Source organism: Carassius auratus, unplaced genomic scaffold (genome assembly GCF_003368295.1).
Source record: "Carassius auratus strain Wakin unplaced genomic scaffold, ASM336829v1 scaf_tig00216347, whole genome shotgun sequence".
Lineage (NCBI taxonomy): Eukaryota > Metazoa > Chordata > Actinopteri > Cypriniformes > Cyprinidae > Carassius > Carassius auratus.
Window position 1 is genome coordinate 41785 of NW_020528521.1, and position 4920 is coordinate 46704.

The 4920-nt window shown below is 38.4% G+C and overlaps 1 long non-coding RNA gene across 1 annotated transcript; it reads left to right on the forward strand.

Annotated features, from left to right (window-relative positions):
* Nucleotides 1-370: 370 nt before the first annotated feature.
* On the forward strand, nucleotides 371-1332 carry LOC113097657 (uncharacterized). The gene is made up of 3 exons (XR_003288910.1): nucleotides 371-547; nucleotides 744-807; nucleotides 1273-1332. It is a non-coding gene; the product is annotated as an uncharacterized LOC113097657 (long non-coding RNA).
* The last annotated feature ends 3588 nt before the right edge of the window (nucleotides 1333-4920 follow it).

The window sequence follows — 4920 nt, forward strand, 5'->3', positions numbered from 1 at the left end:
AGATGTTTTAAGTTATGGGGGCCCAGTAATAAGAATGTGAGGCAACAAAAAAAAGTGTAAGTGTAAATTAAGTCACATTGAGTGGTGTATAAGGCACCTCTTGAGCAAAAGAATATCTGAGAGCCTGATCAACTTTCTTATGTTCTTTTTTCCGTGAGTGTCGGGAAACATGAATGTTGTATGACAGAATGATGTTGTCAAGTAACAATCTAATTGCCCTATTTGCTCCTTTATTCATCATAAAGGTGTAAGCTCAAGTTTTGTGAAGTTAAGGGGGAAGTATGTAGCCGGTCAATTTAGACATTTGAGTTTTTTTATTTTTTTTTATTAATTAAATTTTTTTTTTGTGTAATAAGAAATGTAGTATATACTGTTAACTTCAGCAAAACTTGTTTTCAATGTACTGTTTTCAATGGTTCCGATCGAGAGTTCCTATCAATTGTTCTATGTGGGGCTTTAATTAGTGGGACACCTACGTAAACTATATCGCTTCTCCTTTAAGCGTTCGCACTCAGGCGCATGGTGTATTGCAGACGGGGAAGCGGAGGTAGTTTTTCTCTCTTCTATTTGTCTTGTATTGACTAATTTTCGGTAATGAAATCACTTTATTTATGATGTCAAAACACTGTTAAGAGGTTATGTCATAATGTGTATCAGTGTGATTCGATTATTTTCTTTGTAAGTTGCTCTTTTAACCATGTTAAAGTTAGAGCCTCATTTTCACGTGCGTCTTTTCAATGCAGGAATTAGAGAGTAACGTTAGGCCTTCTCGAATGTCCCTAATTTTGCCTCACTTCTCTGTTTAAGGTATGTTTTTCCAATCTGTGATCATTTATTTGACTGTTTACTATGTAATGTGTGAGTTTAACTTGATAGTTGTGTACCTCCAGTATATATTAATTTCACTCTAAAATGCCTTGTTGTATATCTTCATACAATGAGACTGTTTGTGTAAAATAGGAACTTTATTATACACACAGTGGTTCAGCAATCAGTTTAAAGTACATTTATATGTGCATTTGAGTGAATTTATAACATTTTTGTATGTTAACATTTTCTGTTATTTAATTTCCATTTATTTTTCCTGTGAGTGCTGTCCTGTTATGTGGGGCAATTCAGCAACATCGTTTACATGTTAAAAACTATATCGCTTCTCCTTTAAGCGTTCGCACTGAGGCGCATGGTGTATTGCAGACGGGGAAGCGGAGGAATTAGAGAGTAACGTTAGGCCTTCTCGAATGTCCCTAATTTTGCCTCACTTCTCTGTTTAAGGTGAATAAATAACACTTAGTATCATCACTTCAGTCGTTGAGTGGTCGTGTTTCCATGGTGTCCTGTGGTTACCACTTGAAGTCTGCTACATATACATACATGCAACTTATTTAGATACAACAAATAATATTACAACAAAATATAATATTAATCAAACTTCACAATAACGCTAAAACAATGCAATCGATTTGGTCAGCTGGCTTGAGTCACTGCACGTTTATGTCACACGCAACTCTATTAACTCCAAAATCTTTTTACGCACACCACAAGGAAATAATCTCCGACTATTTAAGCAATTTGTTTATTGAACAGTTCTCCACATCCATTACGCAAAGAACACACGCACAGTATAAAGCTTTCTGTCTCCATCTCCAACCTTTTTACACAAACCACAAGGAAATAATCTCCGACTATTTAAACGTTATTTAACAGTTCTCCACAACCATTACGCAAAGAACACACGAACGAAATAATACTCTCCATCTCCATCCCCACCACCTTACAAAAATACTATAGTGTACTACTTACAATTGCTTGGCTAGTCAAAGCTGATCCCACACTTGTTGGCAAAAAAATAAATGTTACAAGCGCGGCAGCACCATGCTCTTACCTGAGCTACATACAGGCGGGGTGCCCTGGTTACAGGTGTCCAAATGTCGAGGTGCGCTGTATTATATAAAGATGGATGTATTCTGCATGGAACGAGCGGAAACCTCGTTACTCGGCGACCAAACCTGCCTGTCTGACGTTGACAACGTAACTTCCGAACCTGTGTTGATTAGGCCTCAAAATATGAAATTAAAATCCAAAATATACTTAATAGCCTACGTGTGTCAAAATCATTTTCTAAAATATTCATAAGGAATTTATAAATTGTGCAAAATATTTTAATAGGCCTACATTTTTTTTTTTTAAATCTCCCTCTCGTCCCAGCACCCCCACTTCCCGCGGCCATGCGATCTGATGATCAACAGCCTCTCCCAGCGCTGTCTCTGTCTGTTTTTGCCTCAGTGCTCGTGCTGTGACCCAGACAAACTCTGATTGGTCCTTCGGCTTGTCAATCTGACAGTCCCATAACCAGACACCGCCACATCGTGTCACATGGTTCGAGAACAGTTCCTGGTAGTTATCTGACCAAAACAACACTGAAACACCTCTGTACACACAAAATATCCGAATAATAAACCCGCGATTACGATAGTAAAGCTTGGTATGAGATTTTATTGAGATCTGGGGCGTTTTTATAAAAAAATATCGAAAATGTGCAGCGATGGAAAAGGCTATAAATAGCATATTTTACAACAGTAAACGACTCAATTCCACCCGCGATCGCAAAAGGATGTTATTAGAGACACTCGATCGGGGTCAGGGGCGTAGCCATCTTTTCAGAAGTGAGGGGGACAGAAATCACACACACACACACACACACACATATAAAACATTACGATATAACATTTCTGTAATCTATGTTGCCTACTAGTCAACAGTTTTTTAACAGTAAGATTTGTAATGTTTTGAAAGAAGTCTTTTCTGCTCACGAAGCCTGCCTTTATTTGATCCAAAGTACAGCAAAAGCAGTAATATTGTGATATATTTATACTATTTAAAATAACTGTTTTCTATTTGAATATATTTGAAATGCAATGTATCCCTGTGATCAAAGGTGAATTTTCAGTGTCACATTAATCAGAAATCATTCTAATATGCTGATTATCAATATTTAAAACAGATGAGTAAATTTTATTTCAGCATTCTTTGATGAATAGAAGGATCCACAGATCAGCATTTATGTGAAATAAAAAGCTTTTGCAACATTATACACTATATCAGTCAAAAGCTTAGTCAGTATAATTTTTTGTTTTGTTAAATAAATGATATAAATTAATACTTGTATTTAGCAAGGATTCTTTAAATTGATCAAAACTGACGATAAAGACATCATTTTACAAGAGATTTCTATTTCAGATAAATGCTGCTCTTTTGAACTTTCTATTCATCAAAGAAACCTGAAAGAATTATACTCAGCTGTTTTCAAGATTATCATAATACAAGTTTTTGTTTGTTTGTTTTTTTTTAGCAACAAATCAGAATATCAGAATTATTTCTGAAATTTTCTCAAATTTCTAGCTTTTAATTGGCTTAGAAATCTATAAATGCTGGACAATAACAAAGAATAATGATTTTTTTATATACTACAAACATTTTTTATCACATAATAAGGCAGAATAGTTTATATACTGTAATAAATGCAATGTCAATTAGCACTGCATTGTTCATATACTTTATTAATCACCTGCTGGAGATTTTTTGGACTTGAAAAAAAAAAACTGAAAATAACTGTTTTCATACAGCGATAGCTGGACGCTGTTGTTGTCCATACTAGGAGTTTCCTGATATGACTTTCTGTGCGAGAGCGCCCTCCAGTTTCGGGTATGAATGAAACACACACACACACACACACACACACTGCATGAGAGATTAGCGCTCTGTGATGTTCATCTCGCCTTCTCGGTCCGAAAACATATCAGGTCATGCGCAAACTGTCTCTTTGAGTTTAAATCTATATTTATTCACACCAGCTCTTGAAAACCTCTATACAAACACATTTGCCCAAAAAAGTGCGGGGGACGAATTTCCGTGATGATAAAAGTGTGTGTGTGGGGGGGGGGGCACGTCCCCCGCATAATCTACGCCCCTGATCAGGGTTCAAAATGAGTTTTGAGTAAAAGTGTACTAATAATTTCATAAATTGTCTGATGTAGCTTGATGATAACGTTAGCTCTAATGCTACTAATAGCAGGTGCATTTCTTCTTCATAATGCATTTATTTTACAATAATTCACGTAAGGTCGTAAGAAAATGTTTTGTTGTATTTTTATAGTAAGACTTTTGATAAATAAGGGCTAAATGCATACTGAGCCACCAAGCTGATATCTCACTTCAGTCTTAGGGTGTACTCACACTAGGCACGGTTGCCATGAACCGGGCCCGAGTACGATTGTCCCCCCTCCCCACTCCCCCTCTGGCCTGCACTCACATATAGGGTTTCAGCATTCGTACCGGAGCACGCTTACGTCATTATGGTGCGACGGTTTCGGGATAAACAGGAAGAGCGGCGCTCTCTGAACACAATGGAGTGCATTGCTCTGTTTTCTTTGTGGATAATTTTGTGTTGTTTGGTCCACAGCCTGTTGTTAAACAGATGTGTCGCCTTAGTGGGGCGAAAATTTTCACGTAATCGTGCTGCTCGTATGAGGATGTTTGCAAGGTACCAGCTGAAGTGCAGCAAGGACTTTGCAGTTTTTAGTTTTTATGCGTTTTGCACCTCTGCCGTAGACCAAAGCGACCCTTTCCCTGCCATGTTGGTTTTGGAGCGTCGCAAAACCGTGATGCAAAGCGTCCTTTTCCGTGCTCCGGCACGGTTAGCGCTCACACTGCATGCGAACCGCGCCCGAGTCCAACTGAACTGTGCCCTGGCCCACCTCTTCCAAGCGGGCCAGGGCCGGCCAATCGAGCCGCGCCCGGGCATGATTCGGAGCACTCACACTAGTCAAACGAACCGCGCTTTGGTGGTCAAACGCACTCGGGCACGGTTCAAACTGGCAGTGTGAGTACACCCTTAGTAAAGCCTAAAATACCACAACAAAG